The 26928-nt window shown below is 43.6% G+C and overlaps 15 non-coding genes across 15 annotated transcripts; all 15 read right to left on the bottom strand.

The window, feature by feature from the left end:
• Positions 1-582: 582 nt before the first annotated feature.
• On the bottom strand, positions 583-654 carry TRNAG-CCC (transfer RNA glycine (anticodon CCC)). Its single transcript has one exon. It is a non-coding gene; the product is annotated as a tRNA-Gly (tRNA).
• A 1525-nt stretch (positions 655-2179) lies between these two features.
• Positions 2180-2251, bottom strand: TRNAG-UCC (transfer RNA glycine (anticodon UCC)). Its single transcript has one exon. It is a non-coding gene; the product is annotated as a tRNA-Gly (tRNA).
• Positions 2252-3788: 1537 nt separating this feature from the next.
• On the bottom strand, positions 3789-3860 carry TRNAG-CCC (transfer RNA glycine (anticodon CCC)). The gene has a single exon. It is a non-coding gene; the product is annotated as a tRNA-Gly (tRNA).
• Positions 3861-5385: 1525 nt separating this feature from the next.
• TRNAG-UCC (transfer RNA glycine (anticodon UCC)) lies at positions 5386-5457 on the bottom strand. The gene has a single exon. It is a non-coding gene; the product is annotated as a tRNA-Gly (tRNA).
• A 1538-nt stretch (positions 5458-6995) lies between these two features.
• TRNAG-CCC (transfer RNA glycine (anticodon CCC)) lies at positions 6996-7067 on the bottom strand. The gene has a single exon. It is a non-coding gene; the product is annotated as a tRNA-Gly (tRNA).
• Positions 7068-8592: 1525 nt separating this feature from the next.
• Positions 8593-8664, bottom strand: TRNAG-UCC (transfer RNA glycine (anticodon UCC)). Its single transcript has one exon. It is a non-coding gene; the product is annotated as a tRNA-Gly (tRNA).
• Positions 8665-11786: 3122 nt separating this feature from the next.
• TRNAG-UCC (transfer RNA glycine (anticodon UCC)) lies at positions 11787-11858 on the bottom strand. Its single transcript has one exon. It is a non-coding gene; the product is annotated as a tRNA-Gly (tRNA).
• Positions 11859-13395: 1537 nt separating this feature from the next.
• On the bottom strand, positions 13396-13467 carry TRNAG-CCC (transfer RNA glycine (anticodon CCC)). Its single transcript has one exon. It is a non-coding gene; the product is annotated as a tRNA-Gly (tRNA).
• A 1525-nt stretch (positions 13468-14992) lies between these two features.
• Positions 14993-15064, bottom strand: TRNAG-UCC (transfer RNA glycine (anticodon UCC)). The gene has a single exon. It is a non-coding gene; the product is annotated as a tRNA-Gly (tRNA).
• A 3122-nt stretch (positions 15065-18186) lies between these two features.
• Positions 18187-18258, bottom strand: TRNAG-UCC (transfer RNA glycine (anticodon UCC)). Its single transcript has one exon. It is a non-coding gene; the product is annotated as a tRNA-Gly (tRNA).
• A 1535-nt stretch (positions 18259-19793) lies between these two features.
• Positions 19794-19865, bottom strand: TRNAG-CCC (transfer RNA glycine (anticodon CCC)). The gene has a single exon. It is a non-coding gene; the product is annotated as a tRNA-Gly (tRNA).
• Positions 19866-21390: 1525 nt separating this feature from the next.
• Positions 21391-21462, bottom strand: TRNAG-UCC (transfer RNA glycine (anticodon UCC)). The gene has a single exon. It is a non-coding gene; the product is annotated as a tRNA-Gly (tRNA).
• A 1537-nt stretch (positions 21463-22999) lies between these two features.
• Positions 23000-23071, bottom strand: TRNAG-CCC (transfer RNA glycine (anticodon CCC)). Its single transcript has one exon. It is a non-coding gene; the product is annotated as a tRNA-Gly (tRNA).
• Positions 23072-24596: 1525 nt separating this feature from the next.
• On the bottom strand, positions 24597-24668 carry TRNAG-UCC (transfer RNA glycine (anticodon UCC)). The gene has a single exon. It is a non-coding gene; the product is annotated as a tRNA-Gly (tRNA).
• Positions 24669-26197: 1529 nt separating this feature from the next.
• Positions 26198-26269, bottom strand: TRNAG-CCC (transfer RNA glycine (anticodon CCC)). Its single transcript has one exon. It is a non-coding gene; the product is annotated as a tRNA-Gly (tRNA).
• Between the last annotated feature and the right edge of the window lie 659 nt (positions 26270-26928).

The following is a 26928-nucleotide window of genomic DNA, read 5'->3' as shown; positions in this document are numbered from 1 at the left end:
GCGTTTGGGAGCGTTCGGGACGTGAGTGGACGTTGGACAGGAAACTCTGCGAATTTGAAGCATCCAACATTCCTGCTGCAGTGAGCGGCTCTTTCCATGGACATCTGCCTCTAGGATTCCTCTCAACTTGCCTTCTGATAAAACATTTTGGGAGCAGCAATTACCTTCGACAGCTACAAGGTGGCTCTACATTCTGGTAAGTGCACAAGTATGCACAAAATGTTAGGGACTTTTGCCAGATTTATCGGTGGATCTTGCATATTTTTTTCAGAGGCTAGATATTGCCTAGAAATGCTTTTTAACATAGAGATGTTGGAGTTATAATGTCTGGTGGGGCCTCACCCCTTCCATTGTTTGCCCACTGTAACATATTTATTACCAGCACATGTGAGTTGTGACTCTGCTTTATAAAACTTATCATATATTAGGACAATGAATGTATCAGAAGGTGCGATTGAGATGTTTGCCTATGTATTTGTTTATTTTTTTATATATGGCTGATTAATCTGTACATGAAATTTCCATTTTGTGACATGTTGCATTAAAATATATCCTGCTTGCAGAATATATAAGCATTTTCACTGCGTTGGCCGGGAATCGAACCCGGGTCAACTGCTTGGGAAGCAGCTATGCTCACCACTATACCACCAACGCCCTCTGATGTGTGTGCTCTCGGTTCTAAATATTACGTTGCCGAAATCAATGACTATCTTGCAACAGCTTCAATGGTGCATTTGGTTTAGATACCAACATGAGAAGTAGTAGAACGTTTTTTGCAGAGGGTAAGGAACTGGGGATTGAAACCAAGGACAAAGTTGTGCAGAAGAGAAGAAATGAAAAGCAACAGTACAAATAGTAGAAATCAGCATATATAGGCAGCATAGGAAGCAAAGCAGGGAAGAGAAAGAGAGAACATTCCATGAAATGCCCAGGAGATAGATAAGAGCAGAAAAAAAGGGAAGAATGCAATTCAAAGCATGCCCAGAAAGTTGTGTGAAGCTCCCACCAGTCATTTATGGTTATAGTTGTGTGTCTTTGCTTTCAAAGTACAGGGTTGATCCTTTCACGAACACTCTTGTATTACACAGACATAGATAGTTGAGAAGTCTTTTTTCACATAGCTGGCACAAGCTTGCGCTTTTCCTTTCTGGCAGTGTGGAAATGACAGCTTGGTCCTTGGAAGGAAAATCAAGCAAAATTAGCAGAGGATGGTTTCGATCCATCGACCTCTGGGTTATGGGCCCAGCACGCTTCCGCTGCGCCACTCTGCTCGTTTGTGAAAGTGTTCTCTTTATGCAGATGAGGAGGCATTCATAGGAGTGAAGTGGGATTGGTCGGGCTCTCACCTCATTTGCCTAATTATATCGCAAGGCATGCTGGGTGCAGAAAATCTTCATCTTCCCCTCTCACAATCAGTCATAACTGAAAGTCCAGACCCTCTTAGGCACTAGCCGTTTCAGGCCTTTATCAAGACAGCAGCTCTCCGACGCTCTCTGTCTCTCTCTCTGTGATCCTAGTGCTAGCATGCTCAGGATTTGGCTTTACCTGGGAGCCAGAGATCTACCCGGTGAGGGCTTGCCCGGTGTAAGGCTTTTGAGCGTTTGGGAGCGTTCGGTACATGAGAGGACGTTGGACTGGAAACTGTGTAAATTTGAAGCATCCAACCTTCCTGCTGCAGTCGGAGGATCTTTCCATGGACATCTGCCTTTTGGATTCCTCTAAACTTGCCCTCTGATGAAACATTTTTTGAGCTGCAGTTACCTCCGACGTCTACAAGGTGGCGCTACATTCAGGTGAGGGCACAAGTATGCACAAAATGTTGGCGACTTTTGCCAGATTTATCGATGGATCTTGCATATTGTTTTCAGAGGCTAGATATTGCCTAGGAAATGCTTTTTAACATAGAGATGCTGGAGTTATAATGTGTGGTCGGGCCTCAGCCCTTTCATTGTCTGCCCACTGTAAATATTTTTTATCAGCACATGTGAGTGGTGACTCTGCTTTATGAAACTTATCATATATTAGGACAATGAATATAGCAGAAGGGGCGATTGAGATGCTTGCCTACATATTTGTTTATTTTTTATATAACGGCTGATTAATCTGTTCCTTATATTTCCATTTTGTGACATGTTGCATTAAAATATATCCTGCTTGCAGAATATATTAGTATTTGTACTGCGTTGGCCGGGAATCGAACCCGGGTCAACTGCTTGGAAGGCAGCTATGCTCACCACTATACCACCAACGCCCTCTGATCTGTGTGCTCTCGGTTCTAAACATTAGGACCCTGAGTTCAATGACTATCTTGCACCAGCTTGAATGGTGCATTTGGTTTAGATACCAACATGAAAAGCAATAGAAAGTTTTTTGCAGAGGGTAAGGAACTGGGATTGAAACCAAGGACAAAGCTGTGCAGAAGAGAAGAATGGAAAGCTGCATTACAAATAATAGATAAGAATATATAGAGGCAGCATGGGAAGCAAAACAGGGAAGAGAAATGCAGAACATTCAATTAATTGCCCAGGAGATAGATAAGAGCAGAACAAAAAGGGAAGAATGAAATTCAAAGCCTGCCCATAAAAGTGTTTGAAGGTCCCACCAGTCATTTATGCTTATTATTGTGTGTCTTTACTTTCAAAGTACAGGGTGGATCCTTTGACGATCCCTCTCTTGTATTTAAGCAGACACAGATATTTGAGAAGTCTTTTCTCACATAGCTGGCACAAGCTTGTGCTTTTCCTTGCTGTCAGCGTGGAAAAGACAGCTTGGTCCTTGGAAGGAAAATCAAGCAAAATTAGCAGAGAATGGTTTCGATCCATCGACCTCTGGGTTATGGGCCCAGCACGCTTCCGCTGCGCCACTCTGCTCTGTAGTGAAAGTGTTCTTTTTATGCAGATAGGGAGCATTAAGCAGAGTAGCGTGGGATTGGTCCGGCTCTCACCTCATTTGCATAAGTATATTGCAAGGCATGCTGGGTGCAGAAAAACTTCATCTTCCCCTCTCACAATCAGTCATAACTGAAAGTCAGACACTCTTAGGCACTAGCCGTTTCAGACCTTTATCAAGACAGCAGGTCTTGAACCCTCTCTCTCTCTCTCTCTCTCTCTCTCTCTGTGATCCTAGCACTAGCATGCTCAGGATTTGGCTTTACCTGGGAGCCAGAGATCTACCCGGTGAGGGCTTGCCCGGTGTGAGGCTTTTGAGCGTTTGGGAGCGTTCGGGACGTGAGTGGACGTTGGACAGGAAACTCTGCGAATTTGAAGCATCCAACATTCCTGCTGCAGTGAGCGGCTCTTTCCATGGACATCTGCCTCTAGGATTCCTCTCAACTTGCCTTCTGATAAAACATTTTGGGAGCAGCAATTACCTTCGACAGCTACAAGGTGGCTCTACATTCTGGTAAGTGCACAAGTATGCACAAAATGTTAGGGACTTTTGCCAGATTTATCGGTGGATCTTGCATATTTTTTTCAGAGGCTAGATATTGCCTAGAAATGCTTTTTAACATAGAGATGTTGGAGTTATAATGTCTGGTGGGGCCTCACCCCTTCCATTGTTTGCCCACTGTAACATATTTATTACCAGCACATGTGAGTTGTGACTCTGCTTTATAAAACTTATCATATATTAGGACAATGAATGTATCAGAAGGTGCGATTGAGATGTTTGCCTATGTATTTGTTTATTTTTTTATATATGGCTGATTAATCTGTACATGAAATTTCCATTTTGTGACATGTTGCATTAAAATATATCCTGCTTGCAGAATATATAAGCATTTTCACTGCGTTGGCCGGGAATCGAACCCGGGTCAACTGCTTGGGAAGCAGCTATGCTCACCACTATACCACCAACGCCCTCTGATGTGTGTGCTCTCGGTTCTAAATATTACGTTGCCGAAATCAATGACTATCTTGCAACAGCTTCAATGGTGCATTTGGTTTAGATACCAACATGAGAAGTAGTAGAACGTTTTTTGCAGAGGGTAAGGAACTGGGGATTGAAACCAAGGACAAAGTTGTGCAGAAGAGAAGAAATGAAAAGCAACAGTACAAATAGTAGAAATCAGCATATATAGGCAGCATAGGAAGCAAAGCAGGGAAGAGAAAGAGAGAACATTCCATGAAATGCCCAGGAGATAGATAAGAGCAGAAAAAAAGGGAAGAATGCAATTCAAAGCATGCCCAGAAAGTTGTGTGAAGCTCCCACCAGTCATTTATGGTTATAGTTGTGTGTCTTTGCTTTCAAAGTACAGGGTTGATCCTTTCACGAACACTCTTGTATTACACAGACATAGATAGTTGAGAAGTCTTTTTTCACATAGCTGGCACAAGCTTGCGCTTTTCCTTTCTGGCAGTGTGGAAATGACAGCTTGGTCCTTGGAAGGAAAATCAAGCAAAATTAGCAGAGGATGGTTTCGATCCATCGACCTCTGGGTTATGGGCCCAGCACGCTTCCGCTGCGCCACTCTGCTCGTTTGTGAAAGTGTTCTCTTTATGCAGATGAGGAGGCATTCATAGGAGTGAAGTGGGATTGGTCGGGCTCTCACCTCATTTGCCTAATTATATCGCAAGGCATGCTGGGTGCAGAAAATCTTCATCTTCCCCTCTCACAATCAGTCATAACTGAAAGTCCAGACCCTCTTAGGCACTAGCCGTTTCAGGCCTTTATCAAGACAGCAGCTCTCCGACGCTCTCTGTCTCTCTCTCTGTGATCCTAGTGCTAGCATGCTCAGGATTTGGCTTTACCTGGGAGCCAGAGATCTACCCGGTGAGGGCTTGCCCGGTGTAAGGCTTTTGAGCGTTTGGGAGCGTTCGGTACATGAGAGGACGTTGGACTGGAAACTGTGTAAATTTGAAGCATCCAACCTTCCTGCTGCAGTCGGAGGATCTTTCCATGGACATCTGCCTTTTGGATTCCTCTAAACTTGCCCTCTGATGAAACATTTTTTGAGCTGCAGTTACCTCCGACGTCTACAAGGTGGCGCTACATTCAGGTGAGGGCACAAGTATGCACAAAATGTTGGCGACTTTTGCCAGATTTATCGATGGATCTTGCATATTGTTTTCAGAGGCTAGATATTGCCTAGGAAATGCTTTTTAACATAGAGATGCTGGAGTTATAATGTGTGGTCGGGCCTCAGCCCTTTCATTGTCTGCCCACTGTAAATATTTTTTATCAGCACATGTGAGTGGTGACTCTGCTTTATGAAACTTATCATATATTAGGACAATGAATATAGCAGAAGGGGCGATTGAGATGCTTGCCTACATATTTGTTTATTTTTTATATAACGGCTGATTAATCTGTTCCTTATATTTCCATTTTGTGACATGTTGCATTAAAATATATCCTGCTTGCAGAATATATTAGTATTTGTACTGCGTTGGCCGGGAATCGAACCCGGGTCAACTGCTTGGAAGGCAGCTATGCTCACCACTATACCACCAACGCCCTCTGATCTGTGTGCTCTCGGTTCTAAACATTAGGACCCTGAGTTCAATGACTATCTTGCACCAGCTTGAATGGTGCATTTGGTTTAGATACCAACATGAAAAGCAATAGAAAGTTTTTTGCAGAGGGTAAGGAACTGGGATTGAAACCAAGGACAAAGCTGTGCAGAAGAGAAGAATGGAAAGCTGCATTACAAATAATAGATAAGAATATATAGAGGCAGCATGGGAAGCAAAACAGGGAAGAGAAATGCAGAACATTCAATTAATTGCCCAGGAGATAGATAAGAGCAGAACAAAAAGGGAAGAATGAAATTCAAAGCCTGCCCATAAAAGTGTTTGAAGGTCCCACCAGTCATTTATGCTTATTATTGTGTGTCTTTACTTTCAAAGTACAGGGTGGATCCTTTGACGATCCCTCTCTTGTATTTAAGCAGACACAGATATTTGAGAAGTCTTTTCTCACATAGCTGGCACAAGCTTGTGCTTTTCCTTGCTGTCAGCGTGGAAAAGACAGCTTGGTCCTTGGAAGGAAAATCAAGCAAAATTAGCAGAGAATGGTTTCGATCCATCGACCTCTGGGTTATGGGCCCAGCACGCTTCCGCTGCGCCACTCTGCTCTGTAGTGAAAGTGTTCTTTTTATGCAGATAGGGAGCATTAAGCAGAGTAGCGTGGGATTGGTCCGGCTCTCACCTCATTTGCATAAGTATATTGCAAGGCATGCTGGGTGCAGAAAAACTTCATCTTCCCCTCTCACAATCAGTCATAACTGAAAGTCAGACACTCTTAGGCACTAGCCGTTTCAGACCTTTATCAAGACAGCAGGTCTTGAACCCTCTCTCTCTCTCTCTCTCTCTCTCTCTCTCTGTGATCCTAGCACTAGCATGCTCAGGATTTGGCTTTACCTGGGAGCCAGAGATCTACCCGGTGAGGGCTTGCCCGGTGTGAGGCTTTTGAGCGTTTGGGACCGTTCGGGACGTGAGTGGACGTTGGACAGGAAACTCTGCGAATTTGAAGCATCCAACATTCCTGCTGCAGTGAGCGGCTCTTTCCATGGACATCTGCCTCTAGGATTCCTCTCAACTTGCCTTCTGATAAAACATTTTGGGAGCAGCAATTACCTTCGACAGCTACAAGGTGGCTCTACATTCTGGTAAGTGCACAAGTATGCACAAAATGTTAGGGACTTTTGCCAGATTAACGGTGGATCTTGCATATTTTTTTCAGAGGCTAGATATTGCCTAGAAATGCTTTTTAACATAGAGATGTTGGAGTTATAATGTCTGGTGGGGCCTCACCCCTTCCATTGTTTGCCCACTGTAACATATTTATTACCAGCACATGTGAGTTGTGACTCTGCTTTATAAAACTTATCATATATTAGGACAATGAATGTATCAGAAGGTGCGATTGAGATGTTTGCCTATGTATTTGTTTATTTTTTTATATATGGCTGATTAATCTGTACATGAAATTTCCATTTTGTGACATGTTGCATTAAAATATATCCTGCTTGCAGAATATATAAGCATTTTCACTGCGTTGGCCGGGAATCGAACCCGGGTCAACTGCTTGGGAAGCAGCTATGCTCACCACTATACCACCAACGCCCTCTGATGTGTGTGCTCTCGGTTCTAAATATTACGTTGCCGAAATCAATGACTATCTTGCAACAGCTTCAATGGTGCATTTGGTTTAGATACCAACATGAGAAGTAGTAGAACGTTTTTTGCAGAGGGTAAGGAACTGGGGATTGAAACCAAGGACAAAGTTGTGCAGAAGAGAAGAAATGAAAAGCAACAGTACAAATAGTAGAAATCAGCATATATAGGCAGCATAGGAAGCAAAGCAGGGAAGAGAAAGAGAGAACATTCCATGAAATGCCCAGGAGATAGATAAGAGCAGAAAAAAAGGGAAGAATGCAATTCAAAGCATGCCCAGAAAGTTGTGTGAAGCTCCCACCAGTCATTTATGGTTATAGTTGTGTGTCTTTGCTTTCAAAGTACAGGGTTGATCCTTTCACGAACACTCTTGTATTACACAGACATAGATAGTTGAGAAGTCTTTTTTCACATAGCTGGCACAAGCTTGCGCTTTTCCTTTCTGGCAGTGTGGAAATGACAGCTTGGTCCTTGGAAGGAAAATCAAGCAAAATTAGCAGAGGATGGTTTCGATCCATCGACCTCTGGGTTATGGGCCCAGCACGCTTCCGCTGCGCCACTCTGCTCGTTTGTGAAAGTGTTCTCTTTATGCAGATGAGGAGGCATTCATAGGAGTGAAGTGGGATTGGTCGGGCTCTCACCTCATTTGCCTAATTATATCGCAAGGCATGCTGGGTGCAGAAAATCTTCATCTTCCCCTCTCACAATCAGTCATAACTGAAAGTCCAGACCCTCTTAGGCACTAGCCGTTTCAGGCCTTTATCAAGACAGCAGCTCTCCGACGCTCTCTGTCTCTCTCTCTGTGATCCTAGTGCTAGCATGCTCAGGATTTGGCTTTACCTGGGAGCCAGAGATCTACCCGGTGAGGGCTTGCCCGGTGTAAGGCTTTTGAGCGTTTGGGAGCGTTCGGTACATGAGAGGACGTTGGACTGGAAACTGTGTAAATTTGAAGCATCCAACCTTCCTGCTGCAGTCGGAGGATCTTTCCATGGACATCTGCCTTTTGGATTCCTCTAAACTTGCCCTCTGATGAAACATTTTTTGAGCTGCAGTTACCTCCGACGTCTACAAGGTGGCGCTACATTCAGGTGAGGGCACAAGTATGCACAAAATGTTGGCGACTTTTGCCAGATTTATCGATGGATCTTGCATATTGTTTTCAGAGGCTAGATATTGCCTAGGAAATGCTTTTTAACATAGAGATGCTGGAGTTATAATGTGTGGTCGGGCCTCAGCCCTTTCATTGTCTGCCCACTGTAAATATTTTTTATCAGCACATGTGAGTGGTGACTCTGCTTTATGAAACTTATCATATATTAGGACAATGAATATAGCAGAAGGGGCGATTGAGATGCTTGCCTACATATTTGTTTATTTTTTATATAACGGCTGATTAATCTGTTCCTTATATTTCCATTTTGTGACATGTTGCATTAAAATATATCCTGCTTGCAGAATATATTAGTATTTGTACTGTGTTGGCCGGGAATCGAACCCGGGTCAACTGCTTGGAAGGCAGCTATGCTCACCACTATACCACCAACGCCCTCTGATCTGTGTGCTCTCGGTTCTAAACATTAGGACCCTGAGTTCAATGACTATCTTGCACCAGCTTGAATGGTGCATTTGGTTTAGATACCAACATGAAAAGCAATAGAAAGTTTTTTGCAGAGGGTAAGGAACTGGGATTGAAACCAAGGACAAAGCTGTGCAGAAGAGAAGAATGGAAAGCTGCATTACAAATAATAGATAAGAATATATAGAGGCAGCATGGGAAGCAAAACAGGGAAGAGAAATACAGAACATTCAATTAATTGCCCAGGAGATAGATAAGAGCAGAACAAAAAGGGAAGAATGAAATTCAAAGCCTGCCCATAAAAGTGTTTGAAGGTCCCACCAGTCATTTATGCTTATTATTGTGTGTCTTTACTTTCAAAGTACAGGGTGGATCCTTTGACGATCCCTCTCTTGTATTTCAGCAGACACAGATATTTGAGAAGTCTTTTCTCACATAGCTGGCACAAGCTTGTGCTTTTCCTTGCTGTCAGCGTGGAAAAGACAGCTTGGTCCTTGGAAGGAAAATCAAGCAAAATTAGCAGAGGATGGTTTCGATCCATCGACCTCTGGGTTATGGGCCCAGCACGCTTCCGCTGCGCCACTCTGCTCTGTTGTGAAAGTGTTCTTTTTATGCAGATAGGGAGCATTAAGCAGAGTAGCGTGGGATTGGTCCGGCTCTCACCTCATTTGCATAAGTATATTGCAAGGCATGCTGGGTGCAGAAAAACTTCATCTTCCCCTCTCACAATCAGTCATAACTGAAAGTCAGACACTCTTAGGCACTAGCCGTTTCAGACCTTTATCAAGACAGCAGGTCTTGAACCCTCTCTCTCTCTCTCTCTGTGATCCTAGCACTAGCATGCTCAGGATTTGGCTTTACCTGGGAGCCAGAGATCTACCCGGTGAGGGCTTGCCCGGTGTGAGGCTTTTGAGCGTTTGGGAGCGTTTGGGAGCGTTGTGGACGTTGGACAGGAAACTCTGCGAATTTGAAGCATCCAACATTCCTGCGGCAGTGAGCGGCTCTTTCCATGGACATCTGCCTCTAGGATTCCTCTCAACTTGCCTTCTGATAATACATTTTGGGAGCAGCAATTACCTTCGACAGCTACAAGGTGGCTCTACATTCTGGTAAGTGCACAAGTATGCACAAAATGTTAGGGACTTTTGCCAGATTTATCGGTGGATCTTGCATATTTTTTTCAGAGGCTAGATATTGCCTAGAAATGCTTTTTAACATAGAGATGTTGGAGTTATAATGTCTGGTGGGGCCTCACCCCTTCCATTGTTTGCCCACTGTAACATATTTATTACCAGCACATGTGAGTTGTGACTCTGCTTTATAAAACTTATCATATATTAGGACAATGAATGTATCAGAAGGTGCGATTGAGATGTTTGCCTATGTATTTGTTTATTTTTTTATATATGGCTGATTAATCTGTACATGAAATTTCCATTTTGTGACATGTTGCATTAAAATATATCCTGCTTGCAGAATATATTAGCATTTTCACTGCGTTGGCCTGGAATCGAACCCGGGTCAACTGCTTGGGAAGCAGCTATGCTCACCACTATACCACCAACGCCCTCCGATGTGTGTGCTCTCGGTTCTAAATATTACGTTGCCGAAATCAATGACTATCTTGCAACAGCTTCAATGGTGCATTTGGTTTAGATACCAACATGAGAAGTAGTAGAACGTTTTTTGCAGAGGGTAAGGAACTGGGGATTGAAACCAAGGACAAAGTTGTGCAGAAGAGAAGAAATGAAAAGCAACAGTACAAATAGTAGAAATCAGCATATATAGGCAGCATGGGAAGCAAAGCAGGGAAGAGAAAGAGAGAACATTCCATGAAATGCCCAGGAGATAGATAAGAGCAGAAAAAAAGGGAAGAATGAAATTCAAAGCATGCCCAGAAAGTTGTGTGAAGCTCCCACCAGTCATTTATGGTTATAGTTGTGTGTCTTTGCTTTCAAAGTACAGGGTTGATCCTTTCACGAACACTCTTGTATTACACAGACATAGATAGTTGAGAAGTCTTTTTTCACATAGCTGGCACAAGCTTGCGCTTTTCCTTTCTGGCAGTGTGGAAATGACAGCTTGGTCCTTGGAAGGAAAATCAAGCAAAATTAGCAGAGGATGGTTTCGATCCGTCGACCTCTGGGTTATGGGCCCAGCACGCTTCCGCTGCGCCACTCTGCTCGTTTGTGAAAGTGTTCTCTTTATGCAGATGAGGAGGCATTCATAGGAGTGAAGTGGGATTGGTCGGGCTCTCACCTCATTTGCCTAATTATATCGCAAGGCATGCTGGGTGCAGAAAATCTTCATCTTCCCCTCTCACAATCAGTCATAACTGAAAGTCCAGACCCTCTTAGGCACTAGCCGTTTCAGGCCTTTATCAAGACAGCAGCTCTCCGACACTCTCTGTCTCTCTCTCTGTGATCCTAGTGCTAGCATGCTCAGGATTTGGCTTTACCTGGGAGCCAGAGATCTACCCGGTGAGGGCTTGCCCGGTGTAAGGCTTTTGAGCGTTTGGGAGCGTTCGGTACATGAGAGGACGTTGGACTGGAAACTGTGTAAATTTGAAGCATCCAACCTTCCTGCTGCAGTCGGAGGATCTTTCCATGGACATCTGCCTTTTGGATTCCTCTAAACTTGCCCTCTGATGAAACATTTTTTGAGCTGCAGTTACCTCCGACGTCTACAAGGTGGCGCTACATTCAGGTGAGGGCACAAGTATGCACAAAATGTTGGCGACTTTTGCCAGATTTATCGATGGATCTTGCATATTGTTTTCAGAGGCTAGATATTGCCTAGGAAATGCTTTTTAACATAGAGATGCTGGAGTTATAATGTGTGGTCGGGCCTCAGCCCTTTCATTGTCTGCCCACTGTAAATATTTTTTATCAGCACATGTGAGTGGTGACTCTGCTTTATGAAACTTATCATATATTAGGACAATGAATATAGCAGAAGGGGCGATTGAGATGCTTGCCTACATATTTTTTTATTTTTTATATAACGGCTGATTAATCTGTTCATTATATTTCCATTTTGTGACATGTTGCATTAAAATATATCCTGCTTGCAGAATATATTAGTATTTGTACTGCGTTGGCCGGGAATCGAACCCGGGTCAACTACTTGGAAGGCAGCTATGCTCACCACTATACCACCAACGCCCTCTGATCTGTGTGCTCTCGGTTCTAAACATTAGGACCCTGAGTTCAATGACTATCTTGCACCAGCTTGAATGGTGCATTTGGTTTAGATACCAACATGAAAAGCAATAGAAAGTTTTTTGCAGAGGGTAAGGAACTGGGATTGAAACCAAGGACAAAGCTGTGCAGAAGAGAAGAATGGAAAGCTGCATTACAAATAATAGATAAGAATATATAGAGGCAGCATGGGAAGCAAAACAGGGAAGAGAAATGCAGAACATTCAATTAATTGCCCAGGAGATAGATAAGAGCAGAACAAAAAGGGAAGAATGAAATTCAAAGCCTGCCCATAAAAGTGTTTGAAGGTCCCACCAGTCATTTATGCTTATTATTGTGTGTCTTTACTTTCAAAGTACAGGGTGGATCCTTTGACGATCCCTCTCTTGTATTTCAGCAGACACAGATATTTGAGAAGTCTTTTCTCACATAGCTGGCACAAGCTTGTGCTTTTTCTTGCTGTCAGCGTGGAAAAGACAGCTTGGTCCTTGGAAGGAAAATCAAGCAAAATTAGCAGAGAATGGTTTCGATCCATCGACCTCTGGGTTATGGGCCCAGCACGCTTCCGCTGCGCCACTCTGCTCTGTAGTGAAAGTGTTCTTTTTATGCAGATAGGGAGCATTAAGCAGAGTAGCGTGGGATTGGTCCGGCTCTCACCTCATTTGCATAAGTATATTGCAAGGCATGCTGGGTGCAGAAAAACTTCATCTTCCCCTCTCACAATCAGTCATAACTGAAAGTCAGACACTCTTAGGCACTAGCCGTTTCAGACCTTTATCAAGACAGCAGGTCTTGAACCCTCTCTCTCTCTCTCTCTCTCTCTCTCTCTGTGATCCTAGCACTAGCATGCTCAGGATTTGGCTTTACCTGGGAGCCAGAGATCTACCCGGTGAGGGCTTGCCCGGTGTGAGGCTTTTGAGCGTTTGGGAGCGTTTGGGAGCGTTGTGGACGTTGGACAGGAAACTCTGCGAATTTGAAGCATCCAACATTCCTGCTGCAGTGAGCGGCTCTTTCCATGGACATCTGCCTCTAGGATTCCTCTCAACTTGCCTTCTGATAAAACATTTTGGGAGCAGCAATTACCTTCGACAGCTACAAGGTGGCTCTACATTCTGGTAAGTGCACAAGTATGCACAAAATGTTAGGGACTTTTGCCAGATTTATCGGTGGATCTTGCATATTTTTTTCAGAGGCTAGATATTGCCTAGAAATGCTTTTTAACATAGAGATGTTGGAGTTATAATGTCTGGTGGGGCCTCACCCCTTCCATTGTTTGCCCACTGTAACATATTTATTACCAGCACATGTGAGTTGTGACTCTGCTTTATAAAACTTATCATATATTAGGACAATGAATGTATCAGAAGGTGCGATTGAGATGTTTGCCTATGTATTTGTTTATTTTTTTATATATGGCTGATTAATCTGTACATGAAATTTCCATTTTGTGACATGTTGCATTAAAATATATCCTGCTTGCAGAATATATTAGCATTTTCACTGCGTTGGCCGGGAATCGAACCCGGGTCAACTGCTTGGGAAGCAGCTATGCTCACCACTATACCACCAACGCCCTCCGATGTGTGTGCTCTCGGTTCTAAATATTACGTGGCCGAAATCAATGACTATCTTGCAACAGCTTCAATGGTGCATTTGGTTTAGATACCAACATGAGAAGTAGTAGAACGTTTTTTGCAGAGGGTAAGGAACTGGGGATTGAAACCAAGGACAAAGTTGTGCAGAAGAGAAGAAATGAAAAGCAACAGTACAAATAGTAGAAATCAGCATATATAGGCAGCATGGGAAGCAAAGCAGGGAAGAGAAAGAGAGAACATTCCATGAAATGCCCAGGAGATAGATAAGAGCAGAAAAAAAGGGAAGAATGAAATTCAAAGCATGCCCAGAAAGTTGTGTGAAGCTCCCACCAGTCATTTATGGTTATAGTTGTATGTCTTTGCTTTCAAAGTACAGGGTTGATCCTTTCACGAACACTCTTGTATTACACAGACATAGATAGTTGAGAAGTCTTTTTTCACATAGCTGGCACAAGCTTGCGCTTTTCCTTTCTGGCAGTGTGGAAATGACAGCTTGGTCCTTGGAAGGAAAATCAAGCAAAATTAGCAGAGGATGGTTTCGATCCATCGACCTCTGGGTTATGGGCCCAGCACGCTTCCGCTGCGCCACTCTGCTCGTTTGTGAAAGTGTTCTCTTTATGCAGATGAGGAGGCATTCATAGGAGTGAAGTGGGATTGGTCGGGCTCTCACCTCATTTGCCTAATTATATCGCAAGGCATGCTGGGTGCAGAAAATCGTCATCTTCCCCTCTCACAATCAGTCATAACTGAAAGTCCAGACACTCTTAGGCACTAGCCGTTTCAGGCCTTTATCAAGACAGCAGCTCTCCGACGCTCTCTGTCTCTCTCTCTGTGATCCTAGTGCTAGCATGCTCAGGATTTGGCTTTACCTGGGAGCCAGAGATCTACCCGGTGAGGGCTTGCCCGGTGTAAGGCTTTTGAGCGTTTGGGAGCGTTCGGTACATGAGAGGACGTTGGACTGGAAACTGTGTAAATTTGAAGCATCCAACCTTCCTGCTGCAGTCGGAGGATCTTTCCATGGACATCTGCCTTTTGGATTCCTCTAAACTTGCCCTCTGATGAAACATTTTTTGAGCTGCAGTTACCTCCGACGTCTACAAGGTGGCGCTACATTCAGGTGAGGGCACAAGTATGCACAAAATGTTGGCGACTTTTGCCAGATTTATCGATGGATCTTGCATATTGTTTTCAGAGGCTAGATATTGCCTAGGAAATGCTTTTTAACATAGAGATGCTGGAGTTATAATGTGTGGTCGGGCCTCAGCCCTTTCATTGTCTGCCCACTGTAAATATTTTTTATCAGCACATGTGAGTGGTGACTCTGCTTTATGAAACTTATCATATATTAGGACAATGAATATAGCAGAAGGGGCGATTGAGATGCTTGCCTACATATTTGTTTATTTTTTATATAACGGCTGATTAATCTGTTCATTATATTTCCATTTTGTGACATGTTGCATTAAAATATATCCTGCTTGCAGAATATATTAGTATTTGTACTGCGTTGGCCGGGAATCGAACCCGGGTCAACTGCTTGGAAGGCAGCTATGCTCACCACTATACCACCAACGCCCTCTGATCTGTGTGCTCTCGGTTCTAAACATTAGGACCCTGAGTTCAATGACTATCTTGCACCAGCTTGAATGGTGCATTTGGTTTAGATACCAACATGAAAAGCAATAGAAAGTTTTTTGCAGAGGGTAAGGAACTGGGATTGAAACCAAGGACAAAGCTGTGCAGAAGAGAAGAATGGAAAGCTGCATTACAAATAATAGATAAGAATATATAGAGGCAGCATGGGAAGCAAAACAGGGAAGAGAAATGCAGAACATTCAATTAATTGCCCAGGAGATAGATAAGAGCAGAACAAAAAGGGAAGAATGAAATTCAAAGCCTGCCCATAAAAGTGTTTGAAGGTCCCACCAGTCATTTATGCTTATTATTGTGTGTCTTTACTTTCAAAGTACAGGGTGGATCCTTTGACGATCCCTCTCTTGTATTTCAGCAGACACAGATATTTGAGAAGTCTTTTCTCACATAGCTGGCACAAGCTTGTGCTTTTCCTTGCTGTCAGCGTGGAAAAGACAGCTTGGTCCTTGGAAGGAAAATCAAGCAAAATTAGCAGAGAATGGTTTCGATCCATCGACCTCTGGGTTATGGGCCCAGCACGCTTCTGCTGCGCCACTCTGCTCTGTAGTGAAAGTGTTCTTTTTATGCAGATAGGGAGCATTAAGCAGAGTAGCGTGGGATTGGTCCGGCTCTCACCTCATTTGCATAAGTATATTGCAAGGCATGCTGGGTGCAGAAAAACTTCATCTTCCCCTCTCACAATCAGTCATAACTGAAAGTCAGACACTCTTAGGCACTAGCCGTTTCAGACCTTTATCAAGACAGCAGGTCTTGAACCCTCTCTCTCTCTCTCTCTGTGATCCTAGCACTAGCATGCTCAGGATTTGGCTTTACCTGGGAGCCAGAGATCTACCCGGTGAGGGCTTGCCCGGTGTGAGGCTTTTGAGCGTTTGGGAGCGTTTGGGAGCGTTGTGGACGTTGGACAGGAAACTCTGCGAATTTGAAGCATCCAACATTCCTGCGGCAGTGAGCGGCTCTTTCCATGGACATCTGCCTCTAGGATTCCTCTCAACTTGCCTTCTGATAATACATTTTGGGAGCAGCAATTACCTTCGACAGCTACAAGGTGGCTCTACATTCTGGTAAGTGCACAAGTATGCACAAAATGTTAGGGACTTTTGCCAGATTTATCGGTGGATCTTGCATATTTTTTTCAGAGGCTAGATATTGCCTAGAAATGCTTTTTAACATAGAGATGTTGGAGTTATAATGTCTGGTGGGGCCTCACCCCTTCCATTGTTTGCCCACTGTAACATATTTATTACCAGCACATGTGAGTTGTGACTCTGCTTTATAAAACTTATCATATATTAGGACAATGAATGTATCAGAAGGTGCGATTGAGATGTTTGCCTATGTATTTGTTTATTTTTTTATATATGGCTGATTAATCTGTACATGAAATTTCCATTTTGTGACATGTTGCATTAAAATATATCCTGCTTGCAGAATATATTAGCATTTTCACTGCGTTGGCCTGGAATCGAACCCGGGTCAACTGCTTGGGAAGCAGCTATGCTCACCACTATACCACCAACGCCCTCCGATGTGTGTGCTCTCGGTTCTAAATATTACGTTGCCGAAATCAATGACTATCTTGCAACAGCTTCAATGGTGCATTTGGTTTAGATACCAACATGAGAAGTAGTAGAACGTTTTTTGCAGAGGGTAAGGAACTGGGGATTGAAACCAAGGACAAAGTTGTGCAGAAGAGAAGAAATGAAAAGCAACAGTACAAATAGTAGAAATCAGCATATATAGGCAGCATGGGAAGCAAAGCAGGGAAGAGAAAGAGAGAACATTCCATGAAATGCCCAGGAGATAGATAAGAGCAGAAAAAAAGGGAAGAATGAAATTCAAAGCATGCCCAGAAAGTTGTGTGAAGCTCCCACCAGTCATTTATGGTTATAGTTGTGTGTCTTTGCTTTCAAAGTACAGGGTTGATCCTTTCACGAACACTCTTGTATTACACAGACATAGATAGTTGAGAAGTCTTTTTTCACATAGCTGGCACAAGCTTGCGCTTTTCCTTTCTGGCAGTGTGGAAATGACAGCTTGGTCCTTGGAAGGAAAATCAAGCAAAATTAGCAGAGGATGGTTTCGATCCGTCGACCTCTGGGTTATGGGCCCAGCACGCTTCCGCTGCGCCACTCTGCTCGTTTGTGAAAGTGTTCTCTTTATGCAGATGAGGAGGCATTCATAGGAGTGAAGTGGGATTGGTCGGGCTCTCACCTCATTTGCCTAATTATATCGCAAGGCATGCTGGGTGCAGAAAATCTTCATCTTCCCCTCTCACAATCAGTCATAACTGAAAGTCCAGACCCTCTTAGGCACTAGCCGTTTCAGGCCTTTATCAAGACAGCAGCTCTCCGACACTCTCTGTCTCTCTCTCTGTGATCCTAGTGCTAGCATGCTCAGGATTTGGCTTTACCTGGGAGCCAGAGATCTACCCGGTGAGGGCTTGCCCGGTGTAAGGCTTTTGAGCGTTTGGGAGCGTTCGGTACATGAGAGGACGTTGGACTGGAAACTGTGTAAATTTGAAGCATCCAACCTTCCTGCTGCAGTCGGAGGATCTTTCCATGGACATCTGCCTTTTGGATTCCTCTAAACTTGCCCTCTGATGAAACATTTTTTGAGCTGCAGTTACCTCCGACGTCTACAAGGTGGCGCTACATTCAGGTGAGGGCACAAGTATGCACAAAATGTTGGCGACTTTTGCCAGATTTATCGATGGATCTTGCATATTGTTTTCAGAGGCTAGATATTGCCTAGGAAATGCTTTTTAACATAGAGATGCTGGAGTTATAATGTGTGGTCGGGCCTCAGCCCTTTCATTGTCTGCCCACTGTAAATATTTTTTATCAGCACATGTGAGTGGTGACTCTGCTTTATGAAACTTATCATATATTAGGACAATGAATATAGCAGAAGGGGCGATTGAGATGCTTGCCTACATATTTTTTTATTTTTTATATAACGGCTGATTAATCTGTTCATTATATTTCCATTTTGTGACATGTTGCATTAAAATATATCCTGCTTGCAGAATATATTAGTATTTGTACTGCGTTGGCCGGGAATCGAACCCGGGTCAACTGCTTGGAAGGCAGCTATGCTCACCACTATACCACCAACGCCCTCTGATCTGTGTGCTCTCGGTTCTAAACATTAGGACCCTGAGTTCAATGACTATCTTGCACCAGCTTGAATGGTGCATTTGGTTTAGATACCAACATGAAAAGCAATAGAAAGTTTTTTGCAGAGGGTAAGGAACTGGGATTGAAACCAAGGACAAAGCTGTGCAGAAGAGAAGAATGGAAAGCTGCATTACAAATAATAGATAAGAATATATAGAGGCAGCATGGGAAGCAAAACAGGGAAGAGAAATGCAGAACATTCAATTAATTGCCCAGGAGATAGATAAGAGCAGAACAAAAAGGGAAGAATGAAATTCAAAGCCTGCCCATAAAAGTGTTTGAAGGTCCCACCAGTCATTTATGCTTATTATTGTGTGTCTTTACTTTCAAAGTACAGGGTGGATCCTTTGACGATCCCTCTCTTGTATTTCAGCAGACACAGATATTTGAGAAGTCTTTTCTCACATAGCTGGCACAAGCTTGTGCTTTTTCTTGCTGTCAGCGTGGAAAAGACAGCTTGGTCCTTGGAAGGAAAATCAAGCAAAATTAGCAGAGAATGGTTTCGATCCATCGACCTCTGGGTTATGGGCCCAGCACGCTTCCGCTGCGCCACTCTGCTCTGTAGTGAAAGTGTTCTTTTTATGCAGATAGGGAGCATTAAGCAGAGTAGCGTGGGATTGGTCCGGCTCTCACCTCATTTGCATAAGTATATTGCAAGGCATGCTGGGTGCAGAAAAACTTCATCTTCCCCTCTCACAATCAGTCATAACTGAAAGTCAGACACTCTTAGGCACTAGCCGTTTCAGACCTTTATCAAGACAGCAGGTCTTGAACCCTCTCTCTCTCTCTCTCTCTCTCTCTCTGTGATCCTAGCACTAGCATGCTCAGGATTTGGCTTTACCTGGGAGCCAGAGATCTACCCGGTGAGGGCTTGCCCGGTGTGAGGCTTTTGAGCGTTTGGGAGCGTTTGGGAGCGTTGTGGACGTTGGACAGGAAACTCTGCGAATTTGAAGCATCCAACATTCCTGCTGCAGTGAGCGGCTCTTTCCATGGACATCTGCCTCTAGGATTCCTCTCAACTTGCCTTCTGATAAAACATTTTGGGAGCAGCAATTACCTTCGACAGCTACAAGGTGGCTCTACATTCTGGTAAGTGCACAAGTATGCACAAAATGTTAGGGACTTTTGCCAGATTTATCGGTGGATCTTGCATATTTTTTTCAGAGGCTAGATATTGCCTAGAAATGCTTTTTAACATAGAGATGTTGGAGTTATAATGTCTGGTGGGGCCTCACCCCTTCCATTGTTTGCCCACTGTAACATATTTATTACCAGCACATGTGAGTTGTGACTCTGCTTTATAAAACTTATCATATATTAGGACAATGAATGTATCAGAAGGTGCGATTGAGATGTTTGCCTATGTATTTGTTTATTTTTTTATATATGGCTGATTAATCTGTACATGAAATTTCCATTTTGTGACATGTTGCATTAAAATATATCCTGCTTGCAGAATATATTAGCATTTTCACTGCGTTGGCCGGGAATCGAACCCGGGTCAACTGCTTGGGAAGCAGCTATGCTCACCACTATACCACCAACGCCCTCCGATGTGTGTGCTCTCGGTTCTAAATATTACGTGGCCGAAATCAATGACTATCTTGCAACAGCTTCAATGGTGCATTTGGTTTAGATACCAACATGAGAAGTAGTAGAACGTTTTTTGCAGAGGGTAAGGAACTGGGGATTGAAACCAAGGACAAAGTTGTGCAGAAGAGAAGAAATGAAAAGCAACAGTACAAATAGTAGAAATCAGCATATATAGGCAGCATGGGAAGCAAAGCAGGGAAGAGAAAGAGAGAACATTCCATGAAATGCCCAGGAGATAGATAAGAGCAGAAAAAAAGGGAAGAATGAAATTCAAAGCATGCCCAGAAAGTTGTGTGAAGCTCCCACCAGTCATTTATGGTTATAGTTGTGTGTCTTTGCTTTCAAAGTACAGGGTTGATCCTTTCACGAACACTCTTGTATTACACAGACATAGATAGTTGAGAAGTCTTTTTTCACATAGCTGGCACAAGCTTGCGCTTTTCCTTTCTGGCAGTGTGGAAATGACAGCTTGGTCCTTGGAAGGAAAATCAAGCAAAATTAGCAGAGGATGGTTTCGATCCATCGACCTCTGGGTTATGGGCCCAGCACGCTTCCGCTGCGCCACTCTGCTCGTTTGTGAAAGTGTTCTCTTTATGCAGATGAGGAGGCATTCATAGGAGTGAAGTGGGATTGGTCGGGCTCTCACCTCATTTGCCTAATTATATCGCAAGGCATGCTGGGTGCAGAAAATCTTCATCTTCCCCTCTCACAATCAGTCATAACTGAAAGTCCAGACACTCTTAGGCACTAGCCGTTTCAGGCCTTTATCAAGACAGCAGCTCTCCGACGCTCTCTGTCTCTCTCTCTGTGATCCTAGTGCTAGCATGCTCAGGATTTGGCTTTACCTGGGAGCCAGAGATCTACCCGGTGAGGGCTTGCCCGGTGTAAGGCTTTTGAGCGTTTGGGAGCGTTCGGTACATGAGAGGACGTTGGACTGGAAACTGTGTAAATTTGAAGCATCCAACCTTCCTGCTGCAGTCGGAGGATCTTTCCATGGACATCTGCCTTTTGGATTCCTCTAAACTTGCCCTCTGATGAAACATTTTTTGAGCTGCAGTTACCTCCGACGTCTACAAGGTGGCGCTACATTCAGGTGAGGGCACAAGTATGCACAAAATGTTGGCGACTTTTGCCAGATTTATCGATGGATCTTGCATATTGTTTTCAGAGGCTAGATATTGCCTAGGAAATGCTTTTTAACATAGAGATGCTGGAGTTATAATGTGTGGTCGGGCCTCAGCCCTTTCATTGTCTGCCCACTGTAAATATTTTTTATCAGCACATGTGAGTGGTGACTCTGCTTTATGAAACTTATCATATATTAGGACAATGAATATAGCAGAAGGGGCGATTGAGATGCTTGCCTACATATTTGTTTATTTTTTATATAACGGCTGATTAATCTGTTCATTATATTTCCATTTTGTGACATGTTGCATTAAAATATATCCTGCTTGCAGAATATATTAGTATTTGTACTGCGTTGGCCGGGAATCGAACCCGGGTCAACTGCTTGGAAGGCAGCTATGCTCACCACTATACCACCAACGCCCTCTGATCTGTGTGCTCTCGGTTCTAAACATTAGGACCCTGAGTTCAATGACTATCTTGCACCAGCTTGAATGGTGCATTTGGTTTAGATACCAACATGAAAAGCAATAGAAAGTTTTTTGCAGAGGGTAAGGAACTGGGATTGAAACCAAGGACAAAGCTGTGCAGAAGAGAAGAATGGAAAGCTGCATTACAAATAATAGATAAGAATATATAGAGGCAGCATGGGAAGCAAAACAGGGAAGAGAAATGCAGAACATTCAATTAATTGCCCAGGAGATAGATAAGAGCAGAACAAAAAGGGAAGAATGAAATTCAAAGCCTGCCCATAAAAGTGTTTGAAGGTCCCACCAGTCATTTATGCTTATTATTGTGTGTCTTTACTTTCAAAGTACAGGGTGGATCCTTTGACGATCCCTCTCTTGTATTTCAGCAGACACAGATATTTGAGAAGTCTTTTCTCACATAGCTGGCACAAGCTTGTGCTTTTCCTTGCTGTCAGCGTGGAAAAGACAGCTTGGTCCTTGGAAGGAAAATCAAGCAAAATTAGCAGAGAATGGTTTCGATCCATCGACCTCTGGGTTATGGGCCCAGCACGCTTCCGCTGCGGCACTCTGCTCTGTAGTGAAAGTGTTCTTTTTATGCAGATAGGGAGCATTAAGCAGAGTAGCGTGGGATTGGTCCGGCTCTCACCTCATTTGCATAAGTATATTGCAAGGCATGCTGGGTGCAGAAAAACTTCATCTTCCCCTCTCACAATCAGTCATAACTGAAAGTCAGACACTCTTAGGCACTAGCCGTTTCAGACCTTTATCAAGACAGCAGGTCTTGAACCCTCTCTCTCTCTCTCTCTCTCTCTCTCTCTGTGATCCTAGCACTAGCATGCTCAGGATTTGGCTTTACCTGGGAGCCAGAGATCTACCCGGTGAGGGCTTGCCCGGTGTGAGGCTTTTGAGCGTTTGGGAGCGTTCGGGACGTGAGTGGACGTTGGACAGGAAACTCTGCGAATTTGAAGCATCCAACATTCCTGCTGCAGTGAGCGGCTCTTTCCATGGACATCTGCCTCTAGGATTCCTCTCAACTTGCCTTCTGATAAAACATTTTGGGAGCAGCAATTACCTTCGACAGCTACAAGGTGGCTCTACATTCTGGTAAGTGCACAAGTATGCACAAAATGTTAGGGACTTTTGCCAGATTTATCGGTGGATCTTGCATATTTTTTTCAGAGGCTAGATATTGCCTAGAAATGCTTTTTAACATAGAGATGTTGGAGTTATAATGTCTGGTGGGGCCTCACCCCTTCCATTGTTTGCCCACTGTAACATATTTATTACCAGCACATGTGAGTTGTGACTCTGCTTTATAAAACTTATCATATATTAGGACAATGAATGTATCAGAAGGTGCGATTGAGATGTTTGCCTATGTATTTGTTTATTTTTTTATATATGGCTGATTAATCTGTACATGAAATTTCCATTTTGTGACATGTTGCATTAAAATATATCCTGCTTACAGAATATATAAGCATTTTCACTGCGTTGGCCGGGAATCGAACCCGGGTCAACTGCTTGGGAAGCAGCTATGCTCACCACTATACCACCAACGCCCTCTGATGTGTGTGCTCTCGGTTCTAAATATTACGTTGCCGAAATCAATGACTATCTTGCAACAGCTTCAATGGTGCATTTGGTTTAGATACCAACATGAGAAGTAGTAGAACGTTTTTTGCAGAGGGTAAGGAACTGGGGATTGAAACCAAGGACAAAGTTGTGCAGAAGAGAAGAAATGAAAAGCAACAGTACAAATAGTAGAAATCAGCATATATAGGCAGCATAGGAAGCAAAGCAGGGAAGAGAAAGAGAGAACATTCCATGAAATGCCCAGGAGATAGATAAGAGCAGAAAAAAAGGGAAGAATGCAATTCAAAGCATGCCCAGAAAGTTGTGTGAAGCTCCCACCAGTCATTTATGGTTATAGTTGTGTGTCTTTGCTTTCAAAGTACAGGGTTGATCCTTTCACGAACACTCTTGTATTACACAGACATAGATAGTTGAGAAGTCTTTTTTCACATAGCTGGCACAAGCTTGCGCTTTTCCTTTCTGGCAGTGTGGAAATGACAGCTTGGTCCTTGGAAGGAAAATCAAGCAAAATTAGCAGAGGATGGTTTCGATCCATCGACCTCTGGGTTATGGGCCCAGCACGCTTCCGCTGCGCCACTCTGCTCGTTTGTGAAAGTGTTCTCTTTATGCAGATGAGGAGGCATTCATAGGAGTGAAGTGGGATTGGTCGGGCTCTCACCTCATTTGCCTAATTATATCGCAAGGCATGCTGGGTGCAGAAAATCTTCATCTTCCCCTCTCACAATCAGTCATAACTGAAAGTCCAGACCCTCTTAGGCACTAGCCGTTTCAGGCCTTTATCAAGACAGCAGCTCTCCGACGCTCTCTGTCTCTCTCTCTGTGATCCTAGTGCTAGCATGCTCAGGATTTGGCTTTACCTGGGAGCCAGAGATCTACCCGGTGAGGGCTTGCCCGGTGTAAGGCTTTTGAGCGTTTGGGAGCGTTCGGTACATGAGAGGACGTTGGACTGGAAACTGTGTAAATTTGAAGCATCCAACCTTCCTGCTGCAGTCGGAGGATCTTTCCATGGACATCTGCCTTTTGGATTCCTCTAAACTTGCCCTCTGATGAAACATTTTTTGAGCTGCAGTTACCTCCGACGTCTACAAGGTGGCGCTACATTCAGGTGAGGGCACAAGTATGCACAAAATGTTGGCGACTTTTGCCAGATTTATCGATGGATCTTGCATATTGTTTTCAGAGGCTAGATATTGCCTAGGAAATGCTTTTTAACATAGAGATGCTGGAGTTATAATGTGTGGTCGGGCCTCAGCCCTTTCATTGTCTGCCCACTGTAAATATTTTTTATCAGCACATGTGAGTGGTGACTCTGCTTTATGAAACTTATCATATATTAGGACAATGAATATAGCAGAAGGGGCGATTGAGATGCTTGCCTACATATTTGTTTATTTTTTATATAACGGCTGATTAATCTGTTCCTTATATTTCCATTTTGTGACATGTTGCATTAAAATATATCCTGCTTGCAGAATATATTAGTATTTGTACTGCATTGGCCGGGAATCGAACCCGGGTCAACTGCTTGGAAGGCAGCTATGCTCACCACTATACCACCAACGCCCTCTGATCTGTGTGTTCTCGGTTCTAAACATTAGGACCCTGAGTTCAATGACTATCTTGCACCAGCTTGAATGGTGCATTTGGTTTAGATACCAACATGAAAAGCAATAGAAAGTTTTTTGCAGAGGGTAAGGAACTGGGATTGAAACCAAGGACAAAGCTGTGCAGAAGAGAAGAATGGAAAGCTGCATTACAAATAATAGATAAGAATATATAGAGGCAGCATGGGAAGCAAAACAGGGAAGAGAAATACAGAACATTCAATTAATTGCCCAGGAGATAGATAAGAGCAGAACAAAAAGGGAAGAATGAAATTCAAAGCCTGCCCATAAAAGTGTTTGAAGGTCCCACCAGTCATTTATGCTTATTATTGTGTGTCTTTACTTTCAAAGTACAGGGTGGATCCTTTGACGATCCCTCTCTTGTATTTCAGCAGACACAGATATTTGAGAAGTCTTTTCTCACATAGCTGGCACAAGCTTGTGCTTTTCCTTGCTGTCAGCGTGGAAAAGACAGCTTGGTCCTTGGAAGGAAAATCAAGCAAAATTAGCAGAGGATGGTTTCGATCCATCGACCTCTGGGTTATGGGCCCAGCACGCTTCCGCTGCGCCACTCTGCTCTGTTGTGAAAGTGTTCTTTTTATGCAGATAGGGAGCATTAAGCAGAGTAGCGTGGGATTGGTCCGGCTCTCACCTCATTTGCATAAGTATATTGCAAGGCATGCTGGGTGCAGAAAAACTTCATCTTCCCCTCTCACAATCAGTCATAACTGAAAGTCAGACACTCTTAGGCACTAGCCGTTTCAGACCTTTATCAAGACAGCAGGTCTTGAACCCTCTCTCTCTCTCTCTCTCTCTGTGATCCTAGCACTAGCATGCTCAGGATTTGGCTTTACCTGGGAGCCAGAGATCTACCCGGTGAGGGCTTGCCCGGTGTGAGGCTTTTGAGCGTTTGGGAGCGTTTGGGAGCGTTGTGGACGTTGGACAGGAAACTCTGCGAATTTGAAGCATCCAACATTCCTGCGGCAGTGAGCGGCTCTTTCCATGGACATCTGCCTCTAGGATTCCTCTCAACTTGCCTTCTGATAAAACATTTTGGGAGCAGCAATTACCTTCGACAGCTACAAGGTGGCTCTACATTCTGGTAAGTGCACAAGTATGCACAAAATGTTAGGGACTTTTGCCAGATTTATCGGTGGATCTTGCATATTTTTTTCAGAGGCTAGATATTGCCTAGAAATGCTTTTTAACATAGAGATGTTGGAGTTATAATGTCTGGTGGGGCCTCACCCCTTCCATTGTTTGCCCACTGTAACATATTTATTACCAGCACATGTGAGTTGTGACTCTGCTTTATAAAACTTATCATATATTAGGACAATGAATGTATCAGAAGGTGCGATTGAGATGTTTGCCTATGTATTTGTTTATTTTTTTATATATGGCTGATTAATCTGTACATGAAATTTCCATTTTGTGACATGTTGCATTAAAATATATCCTGCTTGCAGAATATATTAGCATTTTCACTGCGTTGGCCGGGAATCGAACCCGGGTCAACTGCTTGGGAAGCAGCTATGCTCACCACTATACCACCAACGCCCTCCGATGTGTGTGCTCTCGGTTCTAAATATTACGTTGCCGAAATCAATGACTATCTTGCAACAGCTTCAATGGTGCATTTGGTTTAGATACCAACATGAGAAGTAGTAGAACGTTTTTTGCAGAGGGTAAGGAACTGGGGATTGAAACCAAGGACAAAGTTGTGCAGAAGAGAAGAAATGAAAAGCAACAGTACAAATAGTAGAAATCAGCATATATAGGCAGCATGGGAAGCAAAGCAGGGAAGAGAAAGAGAGAACATTCCATGAAATGCCCAGGAGATAGATAAGAGCAGAAAAAAAGGGAAGAATGAAATTCAAAGCATGCCCAGAAAGTTGTGTGAAGCTCCCACCAGTCATTTATGGTTATAGTTGTGTGTCTTTGCTTTCAAAGTACAGGGTTGATCCTTTCACGAACACTCTTGTATTACACAGACATAGATAGTTGAGAAGTCTTTTTTCACATAGCTGGCACAAGCTTGCGCTTTTCCTTTCTGGCAGTGTGGAAATGACAGCTTGGTCCTTGGAAGGAAAATCAAGCAAAATTAGCAGAGGATGGTTTCGATCCGTCGACCTCTGGGTTATGGGCCCAGCACGCTTCCGCTGCGCCACTCTGCTCGTTTGTGAAAGTGTTCTCTTTATGCAGATGAGGAGGCATTC

This window comes from Lissotriton vulgaris, chromosome 2_1 (genome assembly GCF_964263255.1).
Source record: "Lissotriton vulgaris chromosome 2_1, aLisVul1.2, whole genome shotgun sequence".
Classification (NCBI taxonomy): domain Eukaryota; kingdom Metazoa; phylum Chordata; class Amphibia; order Caudata; family Salamandridae; genus Lissotriton; species Lissotriton vulgaris.
The sequence above is the reverse complement of the archived record's forward strand: the minus strand, read 5'-3'. Positions and strand labels throughout refer to the sequence as shown.